This window comes from Canis lupus, chromosome 2, assembly GCF_011100685.1.
Source record: "Canis lupus familiaris isolate Mischka breed German Shepherd chromosome 2, alternate assembly UU_Cfam_GSD_1.0, whole genome shotgun sequence".
In the NCBI taxonomy this organism is placed as follows: domain Eukaryota; kingdom Metazoa; phylum Chordata; class Mammalia; order Carnivora; family Canidae; genus Canis; species Canis lupus.
The window spans coordinates 43,721,286-43,736,570 of NC_049223.1; the positions used below are offsets into that span (position 1 = coordinate 43,721,286).

The window sequence follows — 15,285 nt, forward strand, 5'->3', positions numbered from 1 at the left end:
TTAATGCCCATCACCCAGTTACCGCATCCTCTCACCTACTTCCCCTCCAGCAACTTGTTTCCTATAGTTGAGTCTCATGGTTTTCCTCCCTTTCTGATGACTTCCCCTTCAGTCTTCCCTCCCTTCCCCTATGATCCTCTGTGCTGTTTCTTATATTACACATATGAGTGATTGTCTTTCTCTGATTGACTTATTTCACTCAGCATAATACTCTCTAGTTCAATCCACATCGATGTAAATGGTAAGTGTTCATCGTTTCTGATGGCTTAGTAATATTCCATTATATATATATATAAATATAATGTGGTATGTATATATTATAATAATATATATTATATATTAATATATTATATATTGTATATATATTATATATTGTATATATTATATATATTATATATTGTATTATAGTATATATGTACATATATACTATATATAGTATAATAATATATATATGTGTGTATGGTGTGTGTGTGTATCTTCTTTATCTATTCATCTATTGATGGACATCTGAGCTCTTTCCATAGGTTGGCTATTGTGGACATTGCTGCTATGAATGTTGGGGTGCAGGTGCCCCTTTGGATCACTACCTTTGTATCTTTGGGGTAAATACCTTGTAGTGCAATTGCTGGGTCATAAGGTAGCTCTATTTTCAACTTTTTGAGGAATCTCCATACTGTTTTCCAGAGTGGCTGGACCAGCTTGCATTCCCATCAGCAGTGTACGGGGGTTCGCTTTCTCCACCTCCTCATCAACATCTGTTGTTTCCTGTCTTGTTAATTTTAGCCATTCTGAGTGGTGTAAGGTGGTATCCCCTTGTGGTTTTGATTTGTAGTTCCCCGATGCTAAGCAACGTTAAGCATTTTTTCATGTGTCTCTTGGCCTTGTGTAGGTCTTCTTTGGAGAAATGTCTGTTCATGTCTTCTACCTATTTCTTGATTGGATTCTTTGTTTTTTGAGTTTGATAAATTCTTTATAGATCTTGGATACTAGCCTTTTATCTGATATGACATTTGCATATATCTTCTCCCATTCCCTAGGCTGCCTTTTGGTTTTGTCAACTGTTTCCTTTTTCTGTGCAAATGCTCTTTATCTTGATAAAGTCCCAATAGTTCATTTTTGACTTTGTTTCCCTTACCTTTGGAGACATGTCTAGCAAGAAGTTGCTGTGGCTGAGGTCAAAGAGTTTGTTGCCTGTGTTCTCCTCTAGGATTTTGATGGATTTCTGTCTCATATTTAGGTCTTTCATCAATTCTGAGTTTATCCTTGTGTATGGTGAGTTTATCTTTGTGTATGGTGTAAGAAAATTGTCCATTTTCATTTTTCTACATGTATCTGTCCAATTTTCCCAGCACCATTTATTGGAAAGACTATCCTTTTTCCATTGGATATTCTTTCCTGCTGTGTTGAAGATTAGTTGACTATAGAATTGAGGGTCCATTTCTGGGTTCTCTATTCTGTTCCATTGATCTGTGTGTCTGTTTTTGTGCCAGTACAACACTGTCTTAATGATTATGGCTTGGTAATAGAGCTTTAAGTCTGGCACTGTGATGCCTCCAGCTTTGGTTTTCTTTTTTAACATTCCTTTGGCTATTTGGGGTCTTTTCTGGTTCCATACAAATTTTAGGATTATTTGTTCCACCTCTGTAAAAAATGTGATGGTGTTTGGATAGAGATTGCATTGAATGCATAAATTGCTGTGGATAGCATAGACATTTTAACTGTATTTATCCATCCAGAGCATGTAATGTTTTTCCATTTCTTTGTGTCTTCCTCAGTGTCTTCTATAAGTGGTCTTTAGTTTTTAGAGTACAGATCCTTCACATCTTTGGTTAGGTTTATTCCTAAGTATCTTATGGTTTTTGGTACAATTGTAAATGGGATTGATTCCTTAATCTCTCTTTCCTCTGTCTCATAGTTAGTATATAGAAATTAAACTGATTTCTGTGCATTGATTTTTATATCCTGCCACTTTGCTGAATTTCTGTATGAGTTCTAGCAATTTTGGGGTGGAGTATTTTGGGTTTTCCACATAAAGTATCATGTCATCTGTGAAGAGTGAGAGTTTGATTTCTTCTTTGCCAGTTTGAATGCCTTTTATTTCTTTTTGTTGTGTGATTGCTGAGGCTCGGACTTCTAGTACTAGGACATCCCTGGTAGGTTCTTGACCTTAGGGGAAAAGCTCCCAGTTTTTCCCCATTTAGAATGATATTCACTGTGGGCTTTTCATAGATGGCTTTTATGTTATTGAGGTATGTTCCCTCTATCCCTACACTGTGGAGAGTTTTAATCAAGAAGGGATGCTGTATTTTGTCAAAGGCTTTTTCTGTATCAATTGAGAAGATCATATGGTTCTTGTCCTTTCTTTTATTAATGTAATGTATCATGCTGATTGATTTGCCAATGTTGAACCACCCTTGCAGCCCAGGAATAAATCCCACTTGATCATGGCTAAATAGTCCTTTTAATTTATTGTTGGATCCTATTGGCTTGTTGAGAATTCTTGCATCCATGTTCATTAGGGATATTGGTCTGTAATTCTTCTTTTTGGTGGGGTCTTTGGTTTTGGAATTAAGGTAATGCTGCCCTCATAGAATGAGTTTGGAAGTTTTCCTTCCATTTTTATTTTTTGAAACAGCTTCAGAAGAATAAGTATTATTTCTTCTTTAAATGTTTGGTAGAATTCCCATTGGGAAGCCATCTGGCCCTGGACTCTTGTTTTTTTGGGAGGTTTTTGATTACTGCTTCAATTTCCTTGCTGGTTATGGGTCTGTTCAGATTTTCTTTTTCTTCCTGTTTCAGTTTTGGTAGTTTATAAGTTTCCAGGAATGCATCCATTTTTCCAGATTGCCTAATTTGTTGGCATATAGTTGCTCTTACTTTGTTCTTAAAATTATATGTATTTCCTTGGTGATGATTGTGATCTCTCCTCTTTCATTCATGATGTTATTAATTTGGGTCCTTTCTCTTTTCTTTTTTATAAGTCTGGCTATGGGTTTATCGATTGTATTAATTCTTTTCAGAGAACCACGTTCTATTTTGTTGATCTGTTGCACTTTTTGTCTGATTTCTATTTCATTGATTTCTTCTCTAATCTTTATTAATTCTCTTCTCCTGCTTGGTTTGGGCTTTATTTGCTATTTTTCCTTTAGGTGTAGGGTTAGCTTATGTTTTTGAGATTTTTCTAATTTTTTGAGAAAGGCTTGTATTGCAATTTATTTCCCTCTTAGGACTGCCTTGGCTGTATCCCAAAGGTTTTGAGCAGTTGTATTTTCATTTTCATTTATTTCTATGAAATTTTAAAATTCTTCTTTAATTTCCTGGTTGACCTATTCATTCTTTAGTATGATGCTCTTTAACTTCCAACTATTTGCATTCCTTCCAACTTTCCTCTTGTGATTGAATTCAAGTTTCAAAGCATTATGGGCTGAAAATATGCAGGGAATAATCTCAATCTTTTGGTACCAATTGAGACCTGATTTGTGACCCAGTATGTGATCATTCTAGAGAATGTTTCATACACTCGAGAAGAATGTGTATTCTCTTGCTTTAGGAGGGAATGCTCGGTATGTATCTGTGAAGTCCATCTGGTCCTGGGTGTCATTCAGAGCCCTTGTTTCCAAGTTGGAAAAAATAATCTTAAGATTTTTGTAGAATCAGAAAGACCTCGAATAGCCAGAGGAATATTGAAAAAGAAAACCAGAGCTGGGGGCGTCACAATGCCAGATTTCAAGTTGTACTACAAAGCTGTGATCCTCAAGACAGTGTGGTACTGGCACAAAAACAGACACATAGATCAATGGAACAGATAGAGAACCTAGAAATGGGCTCTCAACTCTATGGTCAACTAATATTCGACAAAACAGGAAAAAGGACAGTCTCTTCAATAAATGGTGCTGAGAAAATTGGACAGCCACGTGCAGAAGAATGAAACTAGACCATTCTCTTACACCAGACACAAAGATAAACTCAAAATGGATGAAAGATCTAAATGGGAGACAAAAATCCATCAAAATCCTCGAGGAGAACACAGGGAACACCCTTTTTGAACTTGGCCACAGCAGCTTCTTGCAAGATAAATCTATGAAGGCAAGGGAAACAAAATCAAAAATGAACCATTGGGACTTCATCAAGATATAAAGCCTCTGCACAGCAAAAGAAACAGTCAACAAAACTAAAAGACAACCTACAGAATGGGAGAAGATATTTGCAAATGACAAATCAGATAAAGGGCTAGTATCCAAGATCTATAAAGAACTTTTTAAACTCAACAGCAAAGAAACAAACCACCCAATCATGAAATGGGCAAAAGACATGAACAGACATTTCACCAAAGAAGACATACACATGGCCAACAAGCACATGAGAAAATGCTCCGCATCACTTGCCATCAGGGAAATACAGATCAAAACCACAATGAGATACCACCTCACACCAGTGAGAATGGTGAAAATTAATAAGACAGGAGACAACAAATATTGGAGAGGATGTGGAGAAAGGGGAACACTCTTGCACTTGCACTGTTGGTGGGAGTGTGAACTGGTACAACCACTATGGAAAACTGTGTGGAGGCAGTTTTTAACTCAAAGAGTTAAAAATAGAACTGCCCTATGACCCAGCAATTGCACTGCTGGGGATTTACCCCAAAGATACAGATGCAGTGAAACGCCGGAACACCTGCACCCCAATGTCCATAGCAGCAATGTCCACAAGAGCCAAACTGTGGAAGGAGCCTCGGTGTCCATTGAAAGATGAATGGATAAAGAAGATGTGGTCTATGTATACAATGGAATATTACTCAGCCATTAGATATGACAAATACCATTTGCTTCAACGTGGAGGGACGTGGAGGTATTATGCTGAGTGAAATAAGTCCATCGGAGAAGGACAAACATTATATGGTTTCATTCATTTGGGAAATATAAAAAATAGTGAAAAAGAATAAAGGAGAAAGGAGAGAAAATCAGTGGGAAATATCAGAAAGGGAGACAGAACATGAGAGACTCCTAAATTTGGGAAACGAACAAGGGGTGGTGGAAAGGAGGTGGATGGAGGGATGGGGTCACTGGGTGATGGCACTGAGGGGGGCACTTGATGGGATGAGCACTGGGTGTTATGCTTTATGTTGGCAAATTGAACTCCAATAAAAAAATATACAAAAAAATAATAAAAATTAAAAATGTCCTGTTTCCTTATTGATCTTCTGATTAGATGATATGTCCATTGCTGTGAATGGGGTGTTGAAGTCCCCTACTATTATTGTATTATAAATATATTTCTTTAATTTGGTTATTAGTTGGTTTATATAATTGGCTATTCCCAAGTTAGGAGCATAAATATTTATAATTGTTTGATCATCTCATTGGAAAAACTTTTAAATATAATATAGTGTCCCTTTTCATCCCTTGCAACAGTCTTTGATTTAAAATCTAGTTTGTCTAATGAGAATTGCTACCTCAGCTTTCTTTTGATGTCCATTAGCATGATAAATGGTGGTTCTCTACCCCCTTCATTTTCAATTTGGAGGTGTCTTTGGTTTAAAATGGGTCTCTTGTAGACAGCTTATGGATGGGTCTTACTTTTAGTCCAATCTGATACCCTGTGTCTTTTAATTGGAGCATTTATCCTATTTACATTCAGAGTAACTATTGAAAGATACAAGTTTAATGCCATTGTATCACCTGTAAAATACCTGTTTCTATAATTGTCTCTATTTCTTTCTGGTCTGTTATTTTTGGGCTCTCTATTCGCTTACAGGATCCTCTTTAACATTTCTTGCAGGGCTGGTCTAGTGGTCACATATTCTTTCAGTTTCTATCTGTTCTGGAAGCTCTTTATCTCTCCTTCTATTCTGAATGACAGCCTTGCTGGATAAAATGTCCTTGGCTGCATGTTTTTCTCATTTAGTGCCCTGAGTATATCATGCCAGCCTTTTCTGGTCTGCCAGGTCTCTGTGGAGAGGTCTGTTGCCAGTCTAATATTCTTACCCCATAGGTTAAGAACTTCTTGTCTCAAGCTTCTTTCTGGATTTTCCCTTTATCTCTGAAATTTGCAAGCTTCACTATTATATGTTGTGATGTTGATCTATTTTTATTGATTTTTGGGAAGGGTCCTCTCTACTTCTTGGACTTGAATGCCTGTTTCCTTTCATAGATTAGGGAAGTTCTCAGCTATGATTTGATCAAATATACTTTCTATCCCTCTCTCTTTCTTTCTTCTCCCTTGGGGGTCCCAATAATTCTAGTATTGTTTCATTTTATGGCATCACTGATTTCTTGAAGTCTCCCCTCATGGCCCATTAGTTGTTTTTCTCTCTTTTTCTCAGCTTCCTTTATTTCCATCAACTTCTCTTCTTTGTCACTGACTCTCTTTTTGCCTCATTTACCATATAGCTCTTAGAGCATCCAATCTAGACTGCATCTCAGAGCATTTTTAATTTCAGCCTGATTAGATTTCATTTCTGTACTGAGATTCTCTAGTGTCCTTTATACTTTTTTTTTCCTTTATACTTTTTTTTAAATTTATTTTTTATTGGTGTTCAATTTACTAACATACAGAATAACGCCCAGTGCCGTCACCCATTCACTCCCACCCCCCGCCCTCCTCCCCTTCTACCACCCCTAGTTCGTTTCCCAGAGTTAGCAGTCTTTATGTTCTGTCTCCCTTTCTGATATTTCCCACACATTTCTTCTCCCTTCCCTTATATTCCCTTTCACTATTATTTATATTCCCCAAATGAATGAGAACATATAATGTTTGTCCCTCTCCGACTGACTTACTTCACTCAGCATAATACCCTCCAGTTCCATCCCCGTTGAAGCAAATGGTGGGTATTTGTCATTTCTAATAGCTGAGTAATATTCCATTGTATACATAAACCACATCTTCTTTATCCATTCATCTTTCGTTGGACACCGAGGCTCCTTCCACAGTTTGGCTATCGTGGCCATTGCTGCTATAAACATCAGGGTGCAGGTGTCCCGGCATTTCATTGCATTTGTATCTTTGGGGTAAATCCCCAACAGTGCAATTGCTGGGTCGTAGGGCAGGTCTATTTTTAACTGTTTGAGGAACCTCCACACAGTTTTCCAGAGTGGCTGCACCAGTTCACATTCCCACCAACAGTATAAGAGGGTTCCCTTTTCTCCGCATCCTCTCCAACATTTGTTGTTTCCTGCCTTGTTAATTTGCCCCATTCTCACTGGTGTGAGGTGGTATCTCATTGTGGTTTTGATTTGTATTTCCCTGATGGCAAGTGATGCAGAGCATTTTCTCATGTGCGTGTTGGCCATGTCTATGTCTTCCTCTGTGAGATTTCTGTTCATGTCTTTTGCCCATTTCATGATTGGATTGTTTGTTTCTTTGGTGTTGAGTTTAATAAGTTCTTTATAGATCTTGGAAACTAGCCCTTTATCTGATATGTCATTTGCAAATATCTTCTCCCATTCTGTAGATTGTCTTTTAGTTTTCCTTTATACTTTTTTTTTTTTAAAAAAAAGCCCAGCTAGTAACTTTATGATTGTTATTCTGAATTCCAGCTCTGACATCTTACTTATTATATCCATATAGATTAGATCTGTGGCAGAGAGTATTACCTCTGGTCCTTTCTTTTGTTGTGAATTCCTCTTTCTAGTCATTTTGCCCAGAGAAGAATGGATGGAGAAAAGAGAGAATATAATTTCACAGAGCAGATAAAACAGAGTGATGCATTTGGTCCTGAGTGTCTTTTGGTCTGTGTGTTAGAAGACACTAAATCCCAAAATTTTAAAGAAAGCAAAACTTATATATTTATAAAACTTGTGTGTGTGTATATATACATATATATGTATATGTATGTACACAAAAGGAATTGAATGCAGTGAAAGGAACCCAGAAGTGAAGCATATATCTATAAAATGTAAATATAAAAAATGAAAGTTAAAAAAAGACTTAAAAAACAAAGAATTGATAAAATAAACTAGTTGAAAAGGGCAAAAAGAAAAAAAACAGAAAATTTGGAACTGAAAGATAAATGATTTATCAGAAAAAAAAAACATTGAGTTCTATATGCTTTTTCATCTAGAGCTGGAGCTTTGCAGTCCTATTTGTCTGTAAACTTGCTGTTCACTGTTCTTCCAGCTGGTCTTCTGGGGGAGGAACCTGCTGTGCTGATTCTCTGGTGCCTTTGCATGGGTGCAATTGCATTGCCCCTTGCCATGGGGTCAGACTCAGTGTAAGCTGCCTGCTGTGTGTGGTTTTTATTCCCTGAAGGCATTCCATGCCTCTTTAGAGGGTGAAAATAAAAATGGCCATGCCCGATTTCAAGTCCCGGAGCTGAAAGATCACTGTGCGTGCCAAAGTCTACAGACCTCTGCAGTGTGCACTCGCTCAGATCTCCCTGGGAAGGTCATTGATTTGTGCACTTTGCAGGGCCCTGGCCTGGATAGCACTCGCCAGATCCTGCACATACCCGCTCTGCCCCTCCTGGTGGAAGGTGGAGGGTTGCCCCATTTCTGTCCTTTACACGGCCCCAGCATGGAGAGTGTTAGCCCTGTTGGCCATGGTATGCAGTTTTATGGCCAACCAAGCTGAGAGCCCCCTCGGGGGCTCTTTGACCAAACCAGTTTCCCCATTCCAGTGCTTGGGAACTCTGCTGGCTCAGGCATCCCTGTTCTTTCTGTGACTTTGGGGATCTTGAGACAACATTGTCCCACCCAGGACTCTGCCCCGCTTCACCACTGAGCAGCACCTTTCAGGCAGAGAAATCTCTCACTGGAGCAGATTTCTAAAGATTCTAAAGATTTCCAATTTTGAGCTCCAGGGTTGTACCACTTTTCAGAAGCTGGCTTTCACAGGCTCCCCCCACCCCCACTGCCTATAGTTTATCTTCTGATGTATCCCCTGAGTTTCACTTCTCTGCCCTCCTACCTTGCAAAAAGTGGTTAATTTTCTGTTTGTAGATTTCTAGCCATTCTTTTCTTATATCTCAGGTGAATTCATAGGTGTTTAGGATGATTTGATATTTATCATGCTAAATTCAGGGGACCAGATGAAACGAGGTCCCCCACTGTTCTCCCATCTTGCTACAATCTGTTTAATGTATTTTAGAAATAAAAGTTTGTAAATATCTTTTATTTTTTCTTTCTTTAATTTTTTAAAAATTTTACTTAAATTCAATTAACTAACATATAATGTATTATTGGTTTCTGAGGTAGAGGTCAATGATTCATCAGTCTTATATAACACCCAATTTTCATTACATCATGTGCCCTCCTTAATGTTCATCACCCAGTTACCCCATCTCCCACCCCCCCAGTAACCCTCAGTTTGTTTCCTATGATTAACAGTCTCTTATGGTTTGTCTCCTTGTCTGATTTCATCTTGTTTTATTTATTCTCTCTTCCCCTATCATCCTCTGCTTAGTTCCTTAAATTCCACATATGAGTGAGATCATATGATAATTTTCCTCCTCTGATTAACGTATTTCACTTAGCATTATATCCTCTAGTTCCATCCATCTCATTGCAAATAGCAAGATTTCATTTTTGATGGCTGAGTAGTATTCCATTGTATATACATATCACATCTTCTTTATTTATTCATCTGTCCATGAACATCTGGGCTCTTTCCATAGGTTGGCTATTGTGGACATTGCTGCTATGAACGTTGGGGTACAGGTGCCCCTTTGGATCACTACCTTTGTATCTTTGGGGTAAATACCTTGTAGTGCAATTGCTGGGTCATAAGGTAGTTCTATTTTCAACTTTTTTGAGGAATCTCCATACTGTTTTCCAGAGTGGCTGGACCAGCTTGCATTCCCATCAGCAGTGTAAGGGGGTTCACTTTCTCCACCTCCTCACCAACATCTGTTGTTTCCTATCTTGTTAATTTTAACCATTCTGAGTGGTATAAGGTGACATTCCAGTGTGTGTGTGTGTGTGTGTGTGTATGTGTGTGTGTGTGTGTTTAAATAATCCCCAGTTGAGAATTGGTTTATTTTTTAAGTTTTAAAAGTATTTTATTTAATTATTCATGAGAGACACAGAGAGAGGCAGAGACATAGGCAGAGGGAGGAGAAGCAGGCTCCATGCAGGGAGCTCAATGTGGGACTTGATCCCAGGACCCTGGGATCACACCCTGAGCTGAGAGCAGTTGCTCAACCACTGAGCCACCTAGGCACACTCCCATGGTGATTATGATTTGTAGTTCCCTGATGCCAAGCAAGGGTAAGCATTTTTTCATGTGTCTGTTGGCTATGTGTATGTCTTCTTTGGAGGAATGTCTGTTCATGCCTTCTGCCTATTTCTTGATTAGATTCTTTGTTTTTTTGGGTGATGAGTTTGATAAGTTCTTTATAGATCTTGGATACTAGCCCTTTATCTGATATATCATTTGCACATATCTTCTCCCATTCCCTAGGTTGCCTTTTGGTTTTGTTGACTGTTTCCTTTTTCTGTGCAAATGCTTTTTAACTTGATGAAGTCCCAATAGTTTATTTTTGCCTTTGCTTTCCTTGCCTTTGGAGGTATGTCTAGCAAGAAGTTGCTGTGGCTGAGGTCAAAGAGTTTGTTGCCTGTGTTCTCCTCTAGGATTTTGATGGAATCCTGTTTCAAATTTAGGTCTTTCTTCCATTTTGAGGATATTTTTGTGTATTGTGTGAGGAAATGGTCCAGTTTCATTCTTCTACATGTGTCTGTCCAATTTTCCCAGCACCATTTATTGAAGAGACTGTCCTTTTTCCACTGGATATTCTTTTCTGCTTTGTCAAAGATTAGTTGACCAGAGTTGAGGGTCCTGTAAATGTCTTTTAGAAGTGGTTTCTAATCTACTCTTTTCAAAGCTTTGTTTATTTTAAAGATGGTCTGGAATGGTCTTTAATTATTTTAGTTTGTGAGCATTGCTAATTGGTTATTTCCAGAGTGAGACCAACCTAACTATAGTTTTATATCTGCATACTAGTGCCAGCAAAACACAGACACACAGTCTTATCCTTTCTGTCATAACCTTTTGTTCCAGCCCCAGTCAAGAGGAGGAATCATGTGTGGTTTTCTCATCATCTTTCTTCTGTGATCATGTAGCTTATACAACAGTAGACAAGGGTTGATCTGCAGCACAGTATGGGGAGTGATGTCATACCAGTACTGTTGTTTAATACTTGTGTGTGACCAGAACTGAGGTGGGGCCTGGAGGGAGACAGAGATAAGAAGAGAAAATATTTTCTCTCTAGAGCCTAATCAGAAGATTATACTCATCCCTAGAGGCACATAAAAAATATTCTTATCACTGTAGCTACATAGGCTCTATTTGAACTTCTCAGAAAACAGAATGTTTAGGTAAAAAAGGCAGAGATGCAATATTTATTTATTTATTTATTTATTTGAGATGCAACATTTAAAAACTAGAAAGAGAAACATTTTTAGTCATAGTAAGTGAAATGGATAAATGGTATTGAAGGGATACAAATTTAGTAGATTTAGATAGTAGTTTAGTACTAGTAGTTTAGATAAGAAGTATAAACAAAATGAACTTTGGGCAAATTTATAGGCAGTAGCAAAGATAGGGGCCACATTCAAGAGCAGTAGAGCATCACAGAATAGTATAGAACACCCAGAAGATTCTGTTATTCAATTAACACATATTTATTGAATGGTTCCTGTGTTTCAAGCACTATGGTAAGCACTGGAATATGGCAGTGAACTTCAAGACGGAGATTGTAGATTACATTCTTTTTTTTGGAAATTACATTCTAATGCGGACTCAGAGGATAATAAAGTAAATGGGTAAATAAATCCATTTATGGATAAATGTATATGGACAAATAAGAATTATTGCAGTAATAAATAAAATAATAGGATTCCAGGTAATACAAAGGACTCTGAAGAAGTTAAAGCAAGATAAGGGATTAGAGCTAGGGGTGGTTGCACTTAAGAGTACAAATTTAGCTATCATACTCAAGGACATCTTCTATGAGGAAGTTACATTTGAGCAGAGAGACCTGAGTTATATGGAGAGGTAGGCTCTGGTGGAATAATGTCCTAGGAGGAGAAAGAGCTAGCATAAAGTTGAGGCAGGAACAATCTTGAGACATACTTGGAAGTAGCAAGAAGCCCTGGGTTGATGGACCAGAGTGAGCATGGGAAGTAGAGTAGTTGATGAGACCCAAGGAATAGATAGGTCTGGATTGTAGAGGACATCGTAGGCCACTGGATTGTATTATGAATGGGATGGACATCCAGTGAGGGATTTGAATATGGCTGGATGGCATAAGTTGATTCATTTTTACAAGTTTTGACTGGCTACTGTATCAAGAATAGATTGAAGGAAGAAAGGGGCTAAGGCCTGGAGACCATTTAAGCTTTAGCAGCTGTGCATGTGGGAGATGATGAGGGCTAGGACAACAGTGGGATTGATGTTGGTAGTAAGGTTTGCTCTTGAAGCCTGTTTTGAAAATAAAGTCAACAGGATTTGCTGATGGGTTGTATAAGAGGTTAGAGGAAAAAGAGGAATCAGAATGATTCCTGGGTATCTGGACTGAAAATTTTTACATAAGGGATTCAGTTTATTGAGATTGATGTTTCAGATATGTTAAGTTCAAAATGCCTGATAGATGTCAACTGGTATTGTCTAGAAGGCAACAGATATACAAACCAGGAGCTTAGGGAGAAGTTGAGCTAGAGGTGTACATTTTGGGGTTGTAAGTATATAAATGTCATTTAAAGTCATGAGTTTGGATGAGATAAATTTGGATAATGTAGAGGGAGGACTAGGTCCTAGAGCATTACAACATTTAGGAGTCAGAAAGAGCAGGAGCAAAAGACAGAAGCAACTGCCAGTATCCAAAGTGCAGATTCCTAGCAAATTGGTAGAGACAGGGTTTTAAGAATCAGAGAACTGTCAACAATGTCAAATGCGGTGGAGAGAAAAAGCAAGTGGTGGTAGAGATGTATCAGTAGATTTGGACAGATGGATGGAAATCTCTTTTTGTCTGTCTCTCTGTCTCTATGTGTATACACATATACATATATCCATAGAAACATAAAATGAGTAATACTATTACAGTAACTTCTTTAATCATATTTTTTTTTGCAGACTTAAAAAAACCTATTGAATTGTGGTTTGACAATGTGTTAGTTGTTTCAGAATAATTCAGAAATTCACATATTTGTGGGCTACCTTGTGCCATGTATTTCTGGAGACAGCAAAGACATTACAGGGGAAGTACACATTTTTATTAGAATTTTATTATAATACTTGGTTTGAATTGAATATGTTTTCATTTATTTTGATCTCCTTTGACAACAATTCATAGGGGATGTGGGTACAATGTTTTTCCTATTAGAACTCAACTATTTTTACAACATATGATATATCAAATTGTATGTTATACACCTGAAACCAGTGTAATGTCACATTTCAATTATATCTCAAAAAATCACAAGAAGAAAGACCTCACTAACTTGACAATACAGAATCAGAATAATTTTAGAGTTTTAAAGTTAAAGTTTAAAGTTTAAAGTTTTAAAAGACAGAGAGGGGTCTTACTATTTGAAATAGAAAAGCTATTTGTGTAATAAGAAGGGCATTGGTTTTGAACTTAGCTCCATGATTTACTATTTGTTCTTCTATGAGTTTGTGGAGTCTCCATGTTCCACTCTATAAAATGGAGATAAATGCCACTTGTTTTATATGGTGGAGAGGATTGAGCAAGACAACGTATATAAAACACATAGTGCATGCCTGACAAGGAATACGAATTCACATCATGTTGGTTGCTCTCCTTTTCATGACTGAACCCTTAAAGCTAGAGGAGCAGAGCCAGGACCAGTCATTTAAAAATGACTTCATTTTTAAACTTGCTTTCTTTCCACTAGTTATTGACTTTGCTCACATTTTTGGCAACTCCGAATATCTCCAGTGAACATCATGATCATGGATGGAACAGAAGGAAGAGAGGCATCTTGCTGCCTCTGTCTTGATTCTGCACTCATAGTCATTGGGGCTCTCACATGAGAACAATCTAAAAATGGTCATAAAGAGGCTACCCTGTCCCTCAAGGATTTCTCATGAAATACGGACATCAGTGCTCACTTGTGTTGGGGAATTCAAATAATAATCAGTGTGTAATAGTCAGTGTTTCAAGCTTACTGGTCTCCCATAGCACTGAAGTGCCGGAGCTAGCTTTTTTGCACTTATTCACAAGGGGTGGTGCCTGAGTGGCTCATTTGGTTGAGCATTTGCCTCTTGATTTTGGCTCAGGTCATGATCTTGGGGTCATGGGATCGAACCCCGTGTCAGGCTCTGTGCTTAGTGGGGAGTCTCCTTAAGTTTCTCCCTCTTTCCTTGGGAGAGATTCTCCTCTCTCCTTTCCTTTCTCCTCTCCCTCTACCCCTCCCCACTCTAAAATAAATAAATAATATATTAAAAAGAAAAAGATGCACTGCTGATAACTGAGTTGAAATCAAGCCAACCTGGGTTTGCAAGGTGGGATGGCTCCTGTGATGATACCATGTTGAGTGGCTATGAAGTTATTTCTCTCAGGGCAAACATGGTTGCAAAACTGTTAGAAAAATTTCTTCCTTAGGATGTCTAGCATTAATTTAAAAAAAAATGAAATCTTGAACCCTAGTGTCATCATTTATAAAATCTAGGTAGTAATATCTCCCTCTCAGGATGGCGGTGAGGAGTCACAACAATAAAACTGAAATGCCTCACCCATGTTAGGTATTCAGTAAATAATAGTTTTTCCATTTCATCTAAAGGGACAAGGTTGAATTTGAAGGCTGGAAGATAGGAGAGTTCATGGTTGTGGGTTTCCCCCCGTTTATATAGCAACTGTATTCTTTATAGGAGCATTGATGGGATTAGCTTAAGACGATTTTCCATCAGGAAAGAGCTGTGTAACTTTGTCTGTTTTACTACTATCCGTGCTGACAAGCAACATGGTTTACTGAGTCACAGTGTTGCATCTGGTCACTCCTCTCCTTAGGATGCTTGTTGGGGTGGGTGAGGGATGGGAGTAGCCTGCTACTACTGCCACCTTTTCTATTTTCTTGCTCCTAAACCAGAGCTTTGGGTGTGGCCTCTGATAAAGTGGAGGCAGCAGTGGGTGTGGGGTCACTGCTGTGGGTCAGGCCGTCCCCATGTGCTTCTGATATTCCCTCTGAGGTAAGTGGAGCCACATTTCTTTCCTGGCAGCTGCAGAGCCTGAGCGTCAGCAGAGAGCTTTGAAGTTTCCTGGGGAGAAAAGGCATTCTATAAAGAGCAGGAATTATTATTGCTTCCTGACTTTGGTGAGTTAGCAATGGTCTG

At 38.2% G+C, this 15,285-nt stretch overlaps 2 long non-coding RNA genes across 2 annotated transcripts in view; one reads left to right on the top strand and one right to left on the bottom strand.

Moving 5' to 3' along the window:
• Positions 1 to 15,285, top strand: part of LOC106557902 — a 402,448-nt gene that overhangs the window by 62,317 nt on the left and 324,846 nt on the right. The gene's annotated exons all lie outside the window — the stretch shown is intronic.
• Positions 1 to 15,285, bottom strand: part of LOC119870241 — a 33,566-nt gene that overhangs the window by 8,017 nt on the left and 10,264 nt on the right. The window lies entirely within an intron of this gene.